The following is a 21,786-nucleotide window of genomic DNA, read 5'->3' on the forward strand; positions in this document are numbered from 1 at the left end:
TAATACAACATAATGGGTTAGCCAACTTAAGGTGGGAAGCAGGGAAAGAAAGAAGTTTTAAATGGTTCTTTTTGGAAAATACCTCTGCCAAATTTATGAGGTCCTTTTATTTAGCAATATCTGTGACTGCCTCTCAAGAACTGGCACGACAATGGGACATATCAACTTGAAACTAGAATAGGAGCTCGCTCTTCCTGAAGATAAAGTTTCAGAGTTTTACACTGGGTCAATCCACTGTGTGTCAATAAGGCTTTTAATAAGCAATCTGAATGAGAAAATGATGCCACTCAGCGTGACAAGCTCTAGGCTACAGGGAGATGGGCGTGCTCAGCTCAGCGCTTGCTTCTTATTCCTGCCCCAGAGTGACCCACAGGACACAGTTAAGGCAGATGATCAGGAGTTCTGAGATTAGTCTGTGAGACAGAATTTCTCAGTAGAAAAGTGTCTCATTCTCCTTTGTATTTCTCCAAAGAAGCTTACACTGTGTTTTACTGTGTGTGTGTGTGTGTGTCTGTGTGTGCACACACGCACAATCAATCCCATCTGAGTAAATGGCTTTTATGCAGATGAAATCCATAAGGCATTTAGTATCCTGTTCTCCTCAAGTAGGTTTACCCAATAAGATAATCAGTACAAAGCTTCAGTAAAGACAGAACACAAAATTCCCAGAAACTGGTCTTTGAAAACAACCTTCTGTCAACCATTATCCAACCACCACAATATCCGCCACAGGCCACTAATCAGACTGACCTCTCCAGGGTGTCACAAAATCAAACAAGTGTGTCTGTCTCAAAATCATTCCAATATCTGTGCCTTTATCCATAGAGTCCTACTAACTTGAAAAATCATCTCATTGTCCTCTGCTACCAAATTCAATCACTTTTCAAGGCCCAGTACAAATTCTCACTGGTGTTTCCCTTCATTCAATAAGCATTTAAGAGCACAAGGCACTGTGCTGGGCCCTGCACACATACAGATGCATAGGACAGTTTACGCCCTGAAGGAGCTAAGCATTGCTCAGTGGTCTTCCATTCCTTTGTACCACAGCATTTAGTTTCTCTTTGGCTTACACAAATAACGCTGCAAATAAAACTAAATATTATAAACATTGCACCAAAAGTGTACATTCAAAAGCAGCACTGGAGTAGAGATTTCAGCCACTGACATGGCTCCCAGCTCTGTTCTCATACAGTCTTTGGCCTGTTCTCAGTAATTTCCTTTATTAAACAGTATTTATAAGTGTCTTTTACGTGGGAGGCACTACCTAAGTACCTTAATTTGTCATTCAGCCACTATGTGGAGTGACCTAGTTCTTCAAATCACCTATCGTGTCCTTTATCCTGGGCAATATGATACCTGACTGCATTCTGCTGGCAGCTGGAGCCCAACAGCAACCTCTGAGAACTCGGGAAGGCACAGCTACCATCAGGTACAAGGTGATTCTCTGCACCGCTCATAGAAGCTTGTGGACCTCAATCTATGTCATCTCCCAAATTTTCTCACACGAGACATTGGTTAGATAGTAGAGAATCCAGTTTTTTATTATTATCCATTCTACCTGGGTAGCTGCATCTGAAGTTTCTTTCCCTTCTGAAGGTGTTCAATGATACAGTCGCATGAATATAAATTATGATGATGTACTCTAGAAAGGCGACAGAACTTATAATTCCTGCGAGTGATGTACTTATGCAGTGCAGATATAATAATTAGTACCTATTTTGTTGGCCTTGGTACAGCTATTTTTTCTTCTGGACCCATGAAGCCATTATCTAAACATTTTCTAGCCACACCAACCCCTCTAGAATCTGGTGACTCATATAAATTACAGCGATTCCAGAATTCACTTACAATAACTTGCAAGCAGAAATTAGAACTGTTAATGACAATGTATAGGCTGGGATACAGTTGCTTTCATTTTCTCTGCATTTTCTTTCAACTGAAAAACATGTATTTACCTTTAAACAACAACTTCCATGGAGAAAGGCAAAACACAGCTAGATTGAATACAAAATGTAGCATAGCAACCAAAGACATTCCGGTTTAGCCCAACGTGGAAGGAAACAGGCTGCTCGCATAATTAATTTTTTATAATTTATATTCTCAGAGCATAAGGCTATTATAATCAATAATCTTCAAATTAATAAATATCATAGGTAAATAATATTTTTATAATTTGGGACATGAAGAGGGAAGTAGCTGCACTGCTTACGTTTTATGGAATTGTTTCTCTTATTGCTTGAAACACTGCTAGGACTATAGGTAATCATTCAATTTTTAAATCAAAATAGTAGTAAATTAAAACCCATAAATCTATAACATGCTAATTATACATATTAACATGCAGTTTTCAGTGAGTACTTTTCTATCTGGACAATCACTAGCTCACCCGCGCGCGCGCGTGTGTGTGTGTGTGCAATCACATTACTTGAATTTTTGGATTCATCAACTCTGAAACACCTTTCAAAGAAACCTAGAACTCTCCATAATAAAAAAGGTCCTAAACGTAACTTTAGAAAATACCTTTTTTCCCTCATGTGTCAGTCAAGATACGCTAACTAAAAATCAATAATAGACATCTAGATGGTAGTATTCCTGAGCTTGATGAGCTGAAAGTTGAGTCAAAGATGAGTTGAAAGTTGGCAAGATAATAATTCTATTAAATAATAATTCATATTGCTCTATTTTTAGCTGGGAGGAAATTTTATATTTTGTAACCTTCAGCTCAACAATGAACCAAAGCGAATCCTCTTAAAGAAGGAAGATACCGTTGGAGAATTAAAAATATAATATAAAACACTAATACAAAATATAAAACTAAAGAGTTATTTCAGTATGGAAGAAAATTTTTTTTAGAAATGAATGAAAGAAAACATCTCCAAATCTGGGAAATGAATATTTAATGTTTTCAGTCCAGTTACATGTGAATACAGGTAAAAATGTAATAGTAGCCTGTCTTTAGTTTTCTTTAATATCGACATTTAAAAGCAGCCTGAAACACGCAATTTAGGACTTAATCATATATTGTCTTGAAATGTCAGTTGCTTTAACAATATGTTTGATCTCAGCTAAGATGCACCTAAGAACGAGCATGGTCTTACACTTTCTCTTCATCTCCTGCACAGAGGCTGCTCAATTCCAACATGAATAAAACACTTTTTATATAGAAAGAAATCATCCTGCTTTCAAAATAAAGTTGTGCATTTAACATTTAACATATTATTCTTAATTGTGTCAGAGTTGTATATTCTAAAGAAAATTTTCTAAAGCAAAAAAAAAGTTTGCTAAAGCAACTAATTAACCAAGAGATGATAAGTATATAGAATATTCTCTTTAATACATGTTTAAAAGGTTACTAACTTATATGTTCATAATTACTTTCCTTGGAAAGTCTTGTTAAAATAGGCACAACAGAAAAAAAATTAAGGAGATTCTCTGGATGCTTTATAAATTTAATCACTAATTTCAGAGAAAAGACTTTAATTAAGTGAAAATATAGTGTTTAAAATTTTCAACAGAGTTTTAATTTTTAAAGGATTAAAAATCTGTATGCTAGTGCTTGCTTTGGCAACATAGATACTAAAATTGGAATCATACAGAGAAGATTGGCATGGCCCCTGCTCCTAGATGACACACAAATTCATGAAAAGAAAAAGAGCAAAGGTCAAAGAAAAGGTAAAGATTTCTTTTGATGACATGCTGATAGCAATATACAAAATGCAATCTCCAACAGCGAGTAAGCCTCAGTGCCCTGTGCTATCAATTATCACTAAGAATTTTTACTATAGAACTTTCTACTATATTCTATGTAGAATCTGGTCAACCAATGTTATTAAAATCATTGAGCCTTATTGTAGGAAGAATATATTTCTGCTTTCATATAAAATGACTTCTATAGCCCGATGTATTATTTATAATTCACAGTGGTTTTTATATTCTTCCAGTCTACTACAGATTTTTCTTAGTGATTTATGTTAGGCTCTTTTAAAGCCTCGTTCATATTTATGGTTTATTCTCCCCCCAGAAAAGGTAACAATCCATTCCATGTATATGTGTCATGATAAATTTACAGACTGACAAAGGGTGGGCACAGGCAGACTTTACATAACAGGGGAAGATTGATGAACAACTGGTGATACCATTGTAAGTTACTTTTCATAAGTAAAAAATACAAAATGGACTATAGAAATAGAAATAACCTCACATGACAGAATTTTAAACAGACATATATTTCAAATGTCCATATACTGCTCATTTGCTCAGGGCAAACACAAAGGTTAGCAGTTCACATTTATAACATTCTGATGGCTAGTCTGTCATTACTGAGAACATGTTCCCACCCTGTACATTGCTTACACTGTCAGTTGCTGTCAACAATCCATAATTGTGGAAATAATACAACCTAGTTAAAAATAACTTTCTTGAGAAAAAAAAAAGGCCTATTACCTAGAATCGATGAGCATTAGCTTTTCTGGACATGTGAAATGGGCAAGAGCTGAAGGCTGGTGGGCTATGGAGACAGCAGTAGCTGCGGAGGGTGTCAAGATGACTCCTGACCCTCCTTTATGCCTGTTTGCTGGCACTGTTCTGCCCCTTCAGTCACCAGCGTTCTCCTCAGACACAACCTTCACTGCTTCTCATCACCGTACATGACACTTGCCTGCATTTTTTAGATTCTCATGGACACATTTTCTCACATTTTAACATAACTAAAATAATTATAACATATCTTTAGAAATAGTTATCAACAGTTGTTTTAAAATACAGTAAGGTACTTTTTCTTTTTTTCCTAATCTTATACTCCTTAGTATCTTAAATCAAGGAAATGAGGTATGTACTCATACTGGGGCCTGTAGGGACGATTTCTAATCTAAGCTTTATTCTTCTTCTCTCCTTTCTTAAATTTACCGTATTTATTTATTGTATGTACATTTATGTGTGTGTTTGATTATTCTGGTCTTTGTTTCTCATGTAACTTCATAGGAAAAACTGGGTTGTTCAACAAATCACAGCACATTGGACCAATTATCAGACCCTTGCCTTTTCTCAATGGTAAGAGAAAAAGGTTTAAAAGCAATGAACAATGAGAATATATTAACATTACTGAATTGTACACTTAAGATGGTATAGTATATGTGTTTGTTACAACAATTAAAAAAAAAAAGTATAATAGCAAGGCACCAACTCTCTGGAATCATCCTGGGACACAGCTCTGTCTTCTCAATTCAAAATCATTGACCTCTTTCCACATCAGTTAGCTATGGGATGCACAGGTCTACCTAGTCAAAACACTAAGCAAGCAGCATGCCGAAGGCCTTACCGAAAAAAATATCATATGTGGGGGTCCATTTCATTCTGTCCTTAGCATGGCTTTTTATTGACGAATAGTCACCATCTCAAATCCCTATAACGCTTTCTCTGACTCAAGGTTTTTAAACGAAATATGTCTGGGGATGAGTGAGAATAAAATATAAAAAACAGGAAAAAAAAGTGAAACATTTTAAATACTATGAATCTATCAAACGAATGAAAGAAAAATTCATTTGTCAAGAATGCAAGAAAGAAAATGTTATCTTAATAAGTAAAATGTTAGTAACTTATCTAAATATTTATATTAATTTGTGTTAAGTGTATTTATTTAAAATCCAAATTTAAAGCCAAAGAAAATAAGATTAAAAGAAGATCTTGCCCTAAGTTACAAGCCAGTAGGAAATCTATGTGTAGAAATGAGAAATAAATACCAGACTTTCCAGTTAAAATGTTAAGATGGTATTTGGCTAGTAGTACCCCACACAATCTCTCCCACATACCCTCTAAAAAACCTATGAGTGCAAAAGACCAAAAATAAATAAAGAGATAGATAGATCGATCGATCAATAGATAAGATAAATAAGAAAAACTCTATGTCCGAACGATCGATCGATCGATAAGATAAATAGGAAAAACTCTATGTCCACACACAATTATTGCCAGAATCTTTACGATATCTTCCACTAAATTCAAGGCTGATGGGACAAGGTCGAAACTTAATGGTTTAACTTCTGTACCAATGGAAAGTGAGTCTGCTCACTTGGAAGTAGGTATAGAAAGCCTTTCCACTCTCCCAACCAAACTGCGCACCACTCACTATTACGCAGATGGTGACCTGAGAAGCACCTTGCCCTTCTGCTTTCCACCCCACGTGAGCACTTCTTTTTCTACATCCATTAGAAACAGCACGTCAAATGAAACCAGTTTGCTAGCAGGTAGGAGAAGACTAGTAGTGGGGCTCTGACAAATAGAATTCTCTTACGTAAAAGACTGTAAATAAGGACAAAAATAATCATGGAAGATGCATTTATGTTTATTTTAACATATCATCTATTCTCTATGTATCAGGGAGTCAAGTAGAAATGGAGGTTGAAGATTCCATCTCCAGGAAATAGATTTGCATTATATGAAACTAGGAACTAAGCAGGCAAGTGTACACATGAAATTCATTTTTAGCAGTAAAACTCAGAAAATGATTTCATTAGCACCCAAATGTTTAAATAACAAGCTAAGAGTCAGTCTTCATATTCCAAAAGCTGGCAAACATTGGGTCTAGGTGAACTTCTCATTTGAAAATGAGTAAACAAGAAAAGCAAAGTGACCAAGAGATTAATTTCAAGAAACTAGAAACAAGAAAATTTCAATAAATTCTGACAACTTCAGTAGCTTTAAAGAACGCACGGCCTCCTCCAACAGTAAAAGAACTCTTTACAAAGAAAAAAGGCTGAAAGGAAAAGATACCAGGATAAGATTAAAAGTGGATAAAGGAAAGATAAGAAGAATTGCAAGGAAAATAAAAATGCTGTAACAAAAGAGAAAGCTTCAATAAAAGCAATAGGTTAATAACTTAAATTCCATAAAGTAAAACCAGAGATGCAAAAAACAAATTTAAGAAATTCTCCCAAACATAGACAGGAAAAAATGACAAAGATTGAAAAGACTGAGAACAGATGATAGATATAAAGATTTGAGAACAGAGATGCAATCCAAGAATTACAGAAACAACTTTAAAAAATATATATGTGTGCACATGGGTGCACCTGTGCATGCATGCACACACACACACATGAATACACGTGCACACACACACACACACACCCTGAAGTATATTTTCTTGCTTTTGAGGGGGAAAATGCCATGAGTAAAACAAGAGGCTACCACATTGGGGGAGGAGATTTTGACAATGAAATGACCCTATCTCGTTAGATTCAATTTGTGATGCAAATTTTTAAGAAAATAGGCCAAATAAGGAACTCATAAAAAGAACAAAAATGAGTATAGCTTTATACTTTCTGCAATACTGTATAAGAGAAGACCATGGAACACTGTCAACAGATGATTAAGGAAAAAGAGTGTGTACAAAAAAAATTCCTCAAACTTTAAAAAGCTCAGAAAACATAACTTGAGAGAGTTCAAAAAGTAAGGACCCAGTGTTTTGGAGGAGTGTGTTGGTTTCCTAGGGCTGCAACAACAGATTACTACAAACAAGGTGTCTTAAAGCAACAAAAATTATTCTCCCACAGCTCTGGAGGCCGGAAGTCTGAAATCGAGATGCTGGCATTACCATGCTCACTCTCAAGGTTCTAGGACAGGGAACTTCCTTGTCTCCTCCTAGTTTGTGGTAGTTGCTTATAGATGCATCACTTCAACCTCTGCCTCCACTGTTACATGGCATACTCTCTGTGTGTCTTTTTTTCTTATAAGGACATTAGTGATTAGATCAGGGCCCACCCTAACACAGCAGGACCTCATCTTAACCCAATTATATCTGCAGACACCTTATTTCCAAATAAGGCCACATTTACAGGTACCGGTTGTTAGGAGTTGAACATACTTTTGGGGGGTACACACGATTCTACCCACAATGTTGTAAGGGAGGGAGGGTTTTCACACATACTCTAGGCCACCAAGGATGAGCAGTAATTAGGATTGAAAGCATAAAAAGTCATGACACGAGAGGATTGGTGGGGTTTGCCAGCCTGAACGTTAGTAACCCCATCGGTTTGAGTACAGTGGGGCACACCGCAGGTCTAGGCAAAGCGTGGCCAGAGAACACTTCCCTGACTTGTGCCTTTCCTCTTCCGCCATCCACCTGCTACCACTTATTTTGACCCACAGTCTAAATATTTTATTTAGACACTTAAGACAATAGCAGTGTTACCTTTTCTATCACTTATTAATAGTGGTTCAACTATTTCAAACACATTTGGGACAACATTTCAGGAGAACTACTAAATAAAAAGTGTATTTCTCTCTCTAAAAGGGAACAGTTACGTAGAGCAACATCACATCTTTTGCCTAGAACTTGAGAAATAATTTTTCACATCTTTTGACACTCATACTGACTGACCTAATCATTAGCTTTTTAAATTAACTCTGCTCTCATCTAGGTCCTATGACTAAGCCTGTTTTAGGTATGCTTAAAAATACTTAGGATATAAACTCAACTATGCTTTAAAAGAAATCAAAAGTAAATAAACATAAGTGAAAGTTAAAAATTATCTCTGAGATGCAGGATTCTGGATGATTTTTAAATTTCATACTTTATTAGTTTTTGCTATTTTCTATATATGCCTATAATGAACACGTAACTACATTTGTAGAATGTAAGCAGAATAAAATGGCTTAAAGAAGGGCCTAGAATTTTGCCTTTCTGATATGATGGCAATTTTATGATTTTTAATGAAGCAAATATGTGGAGAAAGATATCCACTAGAATATGAACACAGTTATTTCTAGGTGCTGGGAACATTATTTCCAAAATTTCTGTAATGAGAATTTCTTAGGAAATAATAATACAAGAAAAAAGGGGGAAAGGGAACTTCCTGGTGGCCTCTGGGGGAAGAACAGAGAATGAACAAGTCTTCATTTCTCACCTGTAAGATCTAGATACTGTAGTTGGGAAATAAGCAAGCAGAAGTCTCTGACTGCCTAAAACAGAAAAGGATCAACACTGATGTTTTCATGCCTCCAAATGCTTTAGAAAATGATATATCTTCTAGAACATAATAGTGCAGAGCCAAAATATATCTGAATATAACAAATGATGAAATACTTAGTTGACTTGGCCAGACTCACTTAAAAATGGAAACATCAGCTGCCAAAGCCATTTGAAAACAATTTTTCCACTTTAGTTCTTGACTCATGGTTAAAAATCCAACATTAAACCTGCCAGAATGTCCCTGTGTCTTCAAAGGGCTAAATAAACATATGGAAATGTAACTGCAGCCTAAGGAGGACAGGTGGCAAATAAAGTGTCCAAAACATGTTTAGAAAGTTATCTTACAAACTGAGGCTGAATTCTAGGCTGATTCTCATCACCAGAACATGAAGTTTACCACCTGACAGTTCGTTACTCTACGTCCTCAAAATAGTGCCAAATCAAGAATATTATCACTACTCATTTGAAAAAAGGAGGGTGGCTGCAGTCCTCTTAGTTCCTGCTGGGTTCAAAATCTAGTCCATGGCTCTACGTTGTCTGGGAGGATGGATCAGTTTAGCTTCTTTTATAAAACACAAAAGAGTAAAATTTTAAAGAGATGAACAAAACCCAAGCTCTGATTTTATTATTCAATTCAATAGAATGAAATTACTTTGTCCAATTACTAAGAGTTTCTAAATGCTCAAGCTCAATTTCTGGACTTAATTTTGTTAAGGCTAAGTAATAGTAAACACATACTTGTGCTGGTTTAGGATCACACCTTGAATAGCACTAATCTAGCCAAGCTAGAAGCAAGCATGTGTTCACTAGCTAATAGTAAGCAAACGAGAGAAGAAGCCATCTTCATTTTACAGACACACCTGCATTAAAAGCTGGGAGTATCCATTCAAAACACCATCCAATCACCAGAGAGAATTTTATAACTTAAAGAATGGAGCAAAAAATACAAAAGCATATCAATCAGTCTTAAACTGAACAAAGTCCCCTTTTAAATGATAAAACAGTTTTATTGACAATTTGTGGTTATAATTGTACTGGGCTGAGGGAAGAAACGGGCTGATCCAGCTTCACTGGTCTCAGGTACAGACAGAGAGAATGCTGATGACAGAGAAAGAATGTGTGATACATTCAAGCTCACAACCAGACAGGAAAAACAGTCACAGTAAGAGTAAGGGCTGTGTCCATAACTTTACTGGAAAGAACAGAGGCCTTCCTTACTAACATTATAAGTGTCCTGGTGAGCTCAATAATCTCTCAGAGTTAAGGAGTCAATACATTTGATATCAACACAGCTCCTGATAAGGCAGTTTGGTATAGGGCAGCGGCTCACAACTACCACTCCACATCAGAATCATCTGGAGAGTATAAAAAACCAAACCAGTGTCCAGGCCTCCAGAGTGGGGGTCTGGGCATAGTAGATTTTTGTTGTTGTTGTTTGCTTGTTTTTAACTCCCTAAGATGACTCTAATGTACAGCCAGAGCAGAAAACCACTGGAGTAGTGAACAAAGCCCAGGCACAAATTAAACTCCTGGGCTCTAAGACTGGCACCAACGATTTTTAGTTGTGTTGCCCTTGACAAGTTACTTCCTATCGCAAAGCCTATTCCACATAATTTTAAGAGAAAGAACGCACACCTTCCTACTTCACAGGGCTTTTGGAACCTCAGATGTGTGTTAACTTAATACATGTTCCAGCAATCCTTTTCAAATACAATATTTACTAAGAGAGGGATTTCAGGGACTCTTATTAAATCTGAAGATCAGAAACCTATGACTGCATATGCACACTTCAGTAGATTCTATAATGAGTTTAGAAAATTTTCAATTTGTCAAGATTTGTTAAAATTTCAGAAATGCTATCTTTTTGAATCAAGAACACAGGTACGAGGAACTTAGCAAACAGTATACATATGATCCAGAAACATGAAAAAAATGTATATATATACATATGAAATATACTCATGCCCATAAAGGTCTACCTAATTCAAAAACATCTGTTCTATTTAAAATAAGAATTTATTATGCAGTTAATCTCTAAGCAAATAGACATGATTAAAAAGAATCCTCAAAGAGTATGAGTTTGAGACCTCTTCCAGTCCTGTGACCTAAAAATACGATCTGTTAAAACCTCTCAATCTATCAGCCCAGACCTCTCTCCTGAACACCTAGAAGCATATGCCCCACTGCCAGCTTAACACCTCATCTCACAGGCACCACAAACTTAGTAAGGCCAAATACAAATGCAAATTCTTCACTCCCTTTTCCAAACCTTAATGTGGCTGCCTCTTTCTCATCATTCAACTTTCTGTGCATAGAAGACAATGCCTCACTTAACCACTCTGAGGGGGCATTTTCCGGCTGACTTTCCTGGAAATATAACTTTAAGAGATAAAGATGAAGCCTCAGGGCCCTTAGGTACTATGCTTGGTTCTGGCCCCTCATAGCTAGGAAGATGGAGGAACTTTTCCTAAAGGCCACTTACACCACTCACTAACAGTCCCCCAAAAAGGCAAGCCAACAGGCGTGCAATTGAATCTGCAGAGCAACAGAGACAAACACTCATCCAGAGCTGGATTCTGCACCCTGGTGCCTCAGCACAGGAAAAGTTATATTGGAGCTTCTGGTATTTCATTTTCCACCACCAGAATGAAGTAACAACAGACTCGAGGGCGACTATTATATACTTCGCGGACCAAGTCCTTACCTACAGGCCTCATTTCTGACTCCATCCAAGGCTACTCAGCTGCTCTCTGGTGAAGAAACCAGAGATGAGCCCACATTCTGCTCTGCACACGGCTAACCAAGACGCCGGTGTGTCTACTGTCCATCTTTCCCCTCGTGCTGGGCCTCTCCCACTGGGATCTCCTAGAAACGCACCCTTCTGCTTCGAACACTACTAACATTTCCTACTCCAGGTCCAGCCTCCACCTCATTTCACGCCCGAGTTCCTGGATAAACGCACCACCTATGGAAGAACATCTTCCGTGAAGACGCTGAGGCGCCACCTCTACAGGGAAGTGAATTTTCTTACGACTCACTCCACGCCTTTCACAGCAACTACAGCCCCTCGCCCCACCACTTTCACAGACATGCTTTTAGTATCACAGATTACATTACTGTTATCATTACACTCTTTGATCAAAGGTGCTCATCCTTATCTTTCACTGGTCAACCTTATCGACCTAGCTACAAGCTTCACATTGACCTGCCATCATCTGAAACTCAAATGGGTTTAAAACCAATTCATCTTCTCTTTATTACAAATAGCATCACCATTTGTGTTCTTTTAGTTACACAAAACTGATTACTCAGTCAGCTTTGATTTACCTCTGTCCTCGATATCCAGCCAATCTTCAAGTCCCTCAAATGCCTTCTCGTTGTAATCAAAATCCATGTACTCCCACCTCCTCCATATTTCACTTCATTAATTCGCCCTTCTCTTCCCCAATCATAAATAAACCCCTCTTTCTCTACAAGGTTCTTTCCTTTAGCTTATAAATACTTCAACACCATCTCCCTCAGGCTCCTCTTGAGCCCTTCCGCTTCCCCTTCCCCTTCCCCTCTAAGCTAAGGAATCCTTCTTCAGTTTCCACAGCATTTCATCAGTGTCCTGTCATTACGCACATCAAGTTATCACAATTCAAGTGTCTGACTGCCCACTAGTAAGGGCTTTTGAAGCAGAGATTTTGACTTTTTCAACTATAAATCTTCAGGATATAATAAATTTACTAAGTGAATAAATTCTCCCTGTACATCTTCTCAAATAACCATTCCTTTCCTTCTATTCTCACTGTGCTTATTCTGTCCCTCCTTATCTCATGCTAGTCTTTCAAAAGGGTCTTTTTAATTGGCCTTGAGTCTTACCCCTTCCAATTCATCATGTAAACTACATCTGGAATCTCCTTTCTAAAACAATAATTTCATAATATCAATTCCAGGGTTAAACATATACACAGGAAAAAAAACAAAACAAAACAAAACAAAAACAAAAACAACAACAACAACAACAACAAAAAACCCAAAAAACGTTCTCCATAGCTTATGGCAAGTCTTGACAGCAGGGTGATCATTAGTAACTGGTAGACCTAAAAGACCGTATGGTCAGAATTTCATTTCACAGCTTTCTAACATTACTCACAAGAAGTGTGCCAGCAGTGCTGTACTCTCCTCCACTCTGCTTAAGGCCTCCCATCTCAGGAATATCCATTAGTGTGTATATTGTGTCTGTACACATGCACACTCACACACATGCACATACAGCACACACGAAGGCTTAGCAATTTTAGCCAGAATTAGCCTCATTGTACCATACACAAGCCCTATCCCTAATGACTGGCTGATTGAAGTCTGTTAGACAATGATAAATGCCTTTGTGAAATATTAGAAATGCTTATTCCATAAACTATAAAATTGAAAATCTTTAGCTGGGATATCTAGACCTTCCAATGACTCAGCCCAAACCTATCTAGAAAGGATTTTCTCCCCTATGTCTTACACGGAGACCCTCTGTGCTAGTCCATTAAGTACTGACCCTCCTCCCACACACCCCTCTACCTTCCTATCTCTACCTTTCTCTGGTACTGCTTCTCCAGTCCTACTGGCTTACTTGTCTGTAAAACCACTCCTATCTTGAAGCATTTTCCAAAAATTCAGTGATCTCTCCTTTCAGTTAACTCCCCTGGTACTTCGAGTCCATATCACTTATTTGGCATTTACCACTAGCTGTTAAAAGTTACAACTTCTGAAATGAGAGATTTCAACTAAAACCTCCCAGTAGTACTAAAAATACCTCCAGTCAAATCATGAACATTGATGACCAAATGTAACAGGAGAAGTTCACTCTAAGGCTAAAAGTGCCTGAAAGGAAGAGGAATTGAGCGGGCAGCTAAGGGCAGAGATAAAAAGACGTGAAGAATAACAGAGTGAGAGTCTTCATAAAAAGTACAGTACTTACCTCTGTATCCCTTAATATACCATCCAGGAACAATAAGACTCAGTAGAAACATGAAGAGAATAACTTTCTGAAAAGTTTAAAAGGTAGTTGATGTTACCTCTGTAAGACCCTAACTTGGGAACAAAGTATGAGTCTGTGGGATGGGTGGGAGAGGGTTGCAAGTGATTATTCAATTGGATCGCTAAACTTGTTTTTACAAATGCTTTTAAATGAATACATTTAATTAAAAGGAAAAAAAAATAAAGAGGCTGTAACTCACGAGAAGCACTGTGCTAACCTAAGTTTGGCTTCTTTGAGCTGTCTGAACTGAGTGATGGATGGAAGAGCTACCCACTGAGTTATAGTCGCCCTGATGACTTCATTGTTAGAAATCTCTACACTCTCCACAATTCAATAGTGAGGTGGATTCAGGAGAAACACAGGAAGGGTCATCTGGGCTGAGAGGTAGTCTCCCACTTCATCTTTGCTTCTTTTGTGTTACAGACTTTATGTCTCTTAATAAATCTCGACTCTTTCATTAGTGCCAGACCAATGATACATCTTTCTTGGTCCTAGGTAATTATGTGTCAGTAGTTAGAAGGTATCTTTGTGTACTACCGTTACCCTCATAAATACAAACATACACACACAGAGACAGTATTTCTTTGATTATATGATGTGTATTATTTCACATTTTAACATCTCTGAAATTGGGAGGACTCTTATAAATGATGACATATTAGAACTGATGAAGTGTGGTATATTTCCTCTAACCTTGACTGAAGACCTTGAAGACAAAGAAATTCAAACACCGACTAAAATGAACAGTAGTGATCTAATATCCCTCCTTTCATAACTGAAACACATACGCACACACACACACAATCGGGGGGGGTGGGAGGACAGGGAGAGCCAGGGCTCTAAGTCTCCTGATTCCTAGTCATTGCTCTTATGTTCTAAAACCCATCAGCAAAAATCCTGAAGAACTGACTCACTGTTAATATGTAAACAACAGGAAATCAAAGAAGTTTTTTAAGATGAAGACATGAAAAAAATCAATCTACTGTGAGCATTGCAAGATCAGGGGCAAAGTCCATTTGGTACATTAAGATACTCTGTGTGGCCAACACAGTGCCTTTCAGATAGGGAGCATTTTATAAATTACTTTGCAAATAAATGTTCTGAGATGAAACATCTGGCTGTTGTATTTGAGGTAAAGGCTGGTAACGAAGAATCCTGTGAGCAGGTGGCAGCAGGAGTACAAAGCTGTATGGCCAGAGGACCACGCATCGAAACCTCTTACATGCCTGTTAAAAATGAAGATATCTAGGGTTTTTACAAACCAAATGAATTAGAATATCTGAATTTGGGACCCAGCAATTCTTGAACAGGAATTCCATGGTGATTCTCATGGCCATTAAAGTTTGAGAACAGTGTACAAGAAAATAACGACCTATATCGGAGGCAATAAAAAGGAAGGAGCAATCACAAAAAAGTAAATAAAACCTAAGGAACATATGGCATTGGAGAGAGAGGAGACAGAACCTGGGCAATGGCAAAAAAAAAAAATAATAATAATAAGTTAGTTATGAACCAATGTAAGAACCATTTAAACATAAATGTACAAACATTAAAGATCCAGGAACTCTGAGAAGCCCTGGGATGAAGGATTAATTCCACCAGTGTGCAAGAGGCCAGGAGCACCATTTGAGACATAATTAGGATAATTAAATAATTAACACAGGATTAAAAATTTCTCTTGGGAAAAATGATAATGAACAAGAAACACCTAATGTAGTTTCGCAAATAACTCTTCAAGTACCTACGAAGACTGATCTGAACTAAACATAAAGGTGGAAAGTCTTTGTTACAGTCAGCTAAAACTTAGAGAATCAGACGTAGCAAATTAATTCCTGATACCCAAATAAGTCAGACATGAGAAGATGAGCTTTTAAAATTATCAAGGCGGGGAAAAGAGGAGGAAAAGAATGCTGCTGCTAAAAATGGAGTGGGGTGTGGAATTAATGAAGACTAAACTAGCTCAGAAACTGAACTAATTCTTTTTCATTTGTCTCTGACAAGAAAAATGAAGAAGACATATTTGTACAATTAGAGAGAATGAAGACTTTGCAAAAATAGCGACTGACAAAAAGCAGATGGGGAACACTTGACAAAACTGAACTCAGACCAATCAGTAGCCCGGATGATGGCAAGCTAAGCCTCTTAAGGGAATTCACTCACACAGTTCAGGAGTCATTTACAATCATTATGGAAATACCACAGCAAAATGGGGAAACAGAAGATTTGAGGGGGAGAAAAAAAATTAGATAATGAAATAATTCTATCAATTTTAAAATGATTACAACGAGAAATTATGGAAAATGTTAGGGGTAAAGTAAAACCAGTGACATTTTCTCCCATGTAGATTGCGAGGGCCATGAGTCCAGAGGCATTTTTCTTCACTAACCAACATTAGCACCAAGTTTAGAGCAAACAGCTAGTGACCGCCAGATAGCTGAACATGTATAAAGACAATGAGCCAGAAAGTGAATGCTACCAAACTTTTCCATTTTTTTTCTGAGCAGAAAATTGTACCACAAAGGAGATAATAGCCTATTTTTCCTCTATGTAACAGCAAAAGTTTAAATATTTGAACATCTAGTGGATAATTAAATCATAAACCATATCAGAATAAAAACCTAAAAATTTGAGTAACATAAATATAGAAGATGTGAGAAACTATAAAAGCAAAATAAAGTACAATATGTATTATAAATGTGAACAAATAGTCTCGGTACTTTCTTTAAAAAAAAAAATCCTCTAATGTATATTTTTGGAGACTATGCTAAGTTTAAAGAGAAACCAAACATAAACAGAAATCCTAAAAAATTATCTTTACTATGATAATTTAATGAATCATGGAAGTTCCTCACATATGCACGCATAGCAACACAACCCCTATCTACAGTCAAACACTAAAATATTTGTATTAATTTATCCTCAATTTATAAATAGGGCAGACAGGCAAATTTACATAAAGGCATATACTTTTCAGAAAGCTAATGGGAAAACATCTCAAATAATTATAAACTTAAGCAAAAAAGGCTAAATATTTCATTTCCTACAAGCTAAATTAAAAGAAGGGACTTCATTTCTGGGTATTTTTTTGAGTACAACATAACACATTCCATGTAGTACCTATTAATAACAACACACTGATTAAACTAAATTGAAAGTCACTCAATACACATATAGGAAAGGTATATGATACTTACAAAGGCTGTTTATTTCACAGGTCAGTCCTAGTCCTCTGATCAAATCCCTAAAACTGACCTCTAAGGTCTTAATAAAGAAGGATTATGCCAGTAGACTACCCCCCAAAACATGAGTGTTAGAACTGGGGGAGACGAGGTGAAAGCACATCGTCTTTTCTCAAGAAAAAGGAGACAAAGAAGAAACAGGTGCTGGTCCTGAGTACGGGGAAAGGGTGTTTCGTCATTCATGAGTCGTGATGCCAAATGCAGAACAAAGGAGAAAGCAGACCCAAAAGTAATATCATTTATATGAGTGACGATAGCTCTGGTCTAAAGAGGCTAGTTAGAGTCCAATTTAAGATCCTCTCATTCGGAGGGCAACGCTCATGGTGGACAGATGGGCAAGTACGGACATATCGGCTGAGATGGTGAAAAGGGGGCACAAGGAAGGCTCCAGCAATCGTACGTCTGCCCTAGTTCATAGCCACTCAGTCTGACTGGATGCCAAAAAAAAAATTCTTCAAATATATGTGAACATCAATCACTTAAAACAACTGGCAAGAGGAAGTTTTATCTCTTTAAAACAAAATACGCATACAAAAAAAAAGTGTTTAAGATAATTTAAACACCCTAATACTACCCTTAGGAATAAGACATGACAAGAATAAATAAGAGACTGTTTCCATATCTTCTCTATTGTGAATAATGCTACAACCTAACTGTCCATCAACAAAAGAAATTGTAGTATACACATCATACATACACACACACAATGGAATATATCATTCAGCTATGAGATGAGAAAGAAGGACGTCTTGCTATTTACAAGAACATAGATGGTCTTGAAGGCCTTGCGCTAAGTGAAATAAGCCAGAAGAGAAGGACAAATACTGCATGGCGTCACTTAACATGTGGAATCAAAAATAAAAATAAAGGAGTCAAACTCAGAAACATAGAAAAAGGGTTGCCGGGTGTTGGGGATTGGGGAAAACAGGGAGAGGTCGGTAAGAGGGTACAAACTAACTTTCAACTATAAGGTCTGAAGATGTGATGTAAAACGTGGTGACTATAGTTGATAATACTTTTAAAAAATACCAGAAAAAAAAACTAACCAAAGATTTGACTTGAAAGACAAAACCTACTTCAGTGTCAAAAGAAGCAGGTTTATTCATTCACTTATTCAACATAATCCAGGTAGCATAACAAGCAATGGAAGACCCTTTACACCTAACTTAGATATGTCTCAAAATTAACAAATTACTGGATAAGGAACATTTTCCCCAGAAATGGATGTCCATGGAAAATTTAAAACTCAAGTGATAAAAATACAGATGGATAGGAGAGAGAATGCTACAATACAGGTGCTTTAGGTATAATTTGATTGCCATTGTTAGCACAACACTACCTAATTTATCTGGCAACCTGGACAGTGAGAACTTTAACGAACAGGAAAGAAAGAGCAAAGAGACATCTCCATAGCCAAAATTTACTTATGTTACAAAATCCACAGTTAAGAGCTTGATGCCAGAGAGTACTTCTCTGTTTACTTATTTTAACCACCTTGGTCCAGACTTCACAGGGCAGTTGGGCAATCTAGAAGATAAGGCAAGCTTGTCTGAGACAGACACAATGAAGCAGTAGATATACATGATAACCTACAGCCACACAGCAAGGGAGAAAAAACATATGTCATGAAAAACGAACAAGTGAGAGAGAAAGAAATAAAAGTCTGGGGCTAGTTCAAAGTGGGAGCAACACTGTGCATGCCTGTGTAGGCGAAAAGGTGACTTCTGACACACCATAACACACTTGATAAAGGGTAGTGCTGCAGAGTTCAAATGAAGCATTAGTTAACCAGGTTGAAAATGATGGCCCTTCAATCATCAAGAAAAGTCTAAATGTGCTTAGTATTTTACAACAAAAAAGCCTGAGTTCAGAGCATGTCACCCCAAAATATACCACTTTGGCATAATGACTATTTTGAGTTAAAGGAACTTGAAAAATAGCAAATACAATAAAAACACTCTGACCTTCTTTCTTTTTATTAGAAGATGAAATTCTTATATGAAAGATGTCCTCTCTATACCAGAAAGTAGATTCTTATCAAGGATGAGAAATTGAGACCAAGAGAATTCTATTTAAATAGACCCCGTTAAAATAATCCTTATCTTCCTTTGGTCTCTTCATATAGTTTACTCACTTTTCTACAACTCTCTCTCTTTATTCAACCCATTATAAAAAAGCAAGTAGGTCTCACCATGTCTTTGAGTCTTCTATTTCCATATGAGGGTTCCCGTGTCATGTGAAAATTTAATAAATTTGTATGCTTTTCTCCTGTTAACTTTGTCTTTGTCAGTTTAATTTTCAGACCAAGCCACGGTCCTTAAGAAGGTAAAGGAAAACATTTTCCTCTCCTACAGACCCAATTTAATATATTGTGCAAAATTTGCCATTTGAAGACATTAAAATACAACATTTGGTGCTTAAAGGGGTGAGATTTTGTTTTCTAAAAAATTAAGCTTTGAAAAATCAGATTCCTAAATAGTGCTAAATAAGTTGGGCATTATCAATATTCTTTTTAAAGAAAATATTATTCATTAGTTAGGAGTTTACTTACAATACAGCAATCAGACCCATTAGAACAAAGGTAACCATTTTTTTAAAAAAAGCAGTAAGGATAAAGCTTTAATTACAAAAACAAAGAGCCTTATGGATTTCTCTATTATGACAGCACAATCCTGAGGTCTGTGAAAAGGCACCTCATTTTAGCCCTGGCACACAAGCCTTCAAATATGGTTTTAAAAAAAAAGCCCAAAGTATCTTTGAAGACGTCAATGGTGCACTGTTTCCAATTTTTGCTGCACTGAATTAAAAATTAATAAATGTTGCAGAAGGTTCCTCTGCTCCTTAATCCACAACCCACCAAACTCTAGGAAATAAAAGCAGCCCCCACCATCACTTCACAGTCTAGAGAGTTTGCAAAAATAATATGGTAGAGGAGCTTTGAAGTTTGTAATAGAAGAGAAATATACCATGAATGCCAGAGGGGGGAGCTCAGAGCAAAGGGAAAGATCATGTTTACAATGGGCAGGAAAGGGAAATTCTGAAAACCTTCTGAGCTTTTACACAATATCCTTTTTTCTCTTTTTTTCAGAGTTCTCTTTTGAAGGATGAGTTCCAATGCCTTTTGAAATAAACAATCTTTTTTTCCCATTTTTTGCTAGGTAGAGGGAAAATAAATAAAAGTACTGACGAGGGTAACCAGTTTAAACAATGGGCAGGTAACTGGAAGCTCTGCTTTAGAGAAGTCTCAAGCACACAGCCTCTCCTCTCTAATCAATTTGTTTGCAAATGAACCTGCACAGTAGGACTGGCACCTAATAATGCTGGAGGCACAGTGATGAAATTAGCCCAAGACTATCATTATTTTAAAGAGGTGTTTGGCCTCCTCCAGATTCCTTTATGTTTACTTTTAAAGACAAAATGGAATTTTAATAGGCTCTTTCCATAATTAAAGAGACTGTCTGTGTATTCACTGCCCTTTTCACCACTGAGGAAATAGAAGGACTTTACCCAACAGAAAGGAGCCAATGGCCATTAACCGCTCCCAAGTACAAACAGGTGTGCAGGGACAGCCAGAGTCAGCCAGCACCCTCCTTCCAGATCGGGATTGTTAGCTTTCCTTTTAGCTGAGCTTCCAATCCTGAACAGTTTTCAGTGACCAGACACAAAATTGACAATAAAATAGGCGCAATTCCACAAGAAATGTATGATTCTACAAGGAAAGCTAAGGCTCCCAAATCAATGCCCAAAAGAAATCTTTTGAAGAAATCAGCATCCCTTTGCACCTGACTAGCTACTGTCACAACAACACTGAGCAACAAACCACTTCCAAACTCAGTAACACACAATACTAAGCATTTCTTTCTTGCTCACGTTTGTGTTGGTCATCCAGGATTTAGCCAAAAAACAAGCCCTGTGCACAAGCACATTTCGATTCTTTGTTAGTGGCGTTTCTGCTGACATTCCATTGGTCATGATAAGTCACATGTCTAAGCCCAATATCAATGGGTAGGAAGCATATTACTCTCATGGAGGCAAGGGGTGGTGGTGGTAGGGTGAGTTAGGGAATGAATATTTGCTGAATAATAATCCAATCTACTACATCTTCAGATGCAGGCTGCTAGAGGGTTTTTTGTCTACCCATACCTGGTATCCTGCTGTTAATAAATACAGAGATCTCATCACTATACTTTTTCAGTAAAAGAGTTTTTAATAGTTTGTCATTTTCAGGCCCATTAGAGAATAAAAATTAAAATGAAAAAAAAAAAAAACCCCTTTACAACTGAGAATGTATTTCTCAAAAAAAAAACAGAAATGATTAGGAGCTTTATTAGCATCTCAGTAATTCAACAAGCACGAAAGCTATGTTGTCAGGAATTATTATTATCCACATTTTACGAATGAGTAAGTGACCCTTCGTGAAGTTCTGTAATTTAAACAAGATTACACAACCAGTTAGTCATAGAGCCAGAATATGAACTCAAATCTTATAAAAGCCTGGTATTATTTTTCTACCAACCCATGCTAATCCGTATAAATGTACTTCTTACATTAACAAAAAGGAGGAT

The 21,786-nt window shown here is 37.0% G+C and overlaps 1 protein-coding gene and 1 non-coding gene across 2 annotated transcripts in view; one reads left to right on the top strand and one right to left on the bottom strand.

Moving 5' to 3' along the window:
* Positions 1-21,786, bottom strand: part of EXOC4 (exocyst complex component 4) — a 643,761-nt gene that overhangs the window by 479,633 nt on the left and 142,342 nt on the right.
* On the top strand, positions 3,553-3,659 carry LOC112478841. The gene has a single exon (XR_003045971.1). It is a non-coding gene; the product is annotated as a U6 spliceosomal RNA (small nuclear RNA).

Source organism: Pteropus alecto, unplaced genomic scaffold (assembly GCF_000325575.1).
Source record: "Pteropus alecto unplaced genomic scaffold, ASM32557v1 scaffold22, whole genome shotgun sequence".
Taxonomy (NCBI): domain Eukaryota; kingdom Metazoa; phylum Chordata; class Mammalia; order Chiroptera; family Pteropodidae; genus Pteropus; species Pteropus alecto.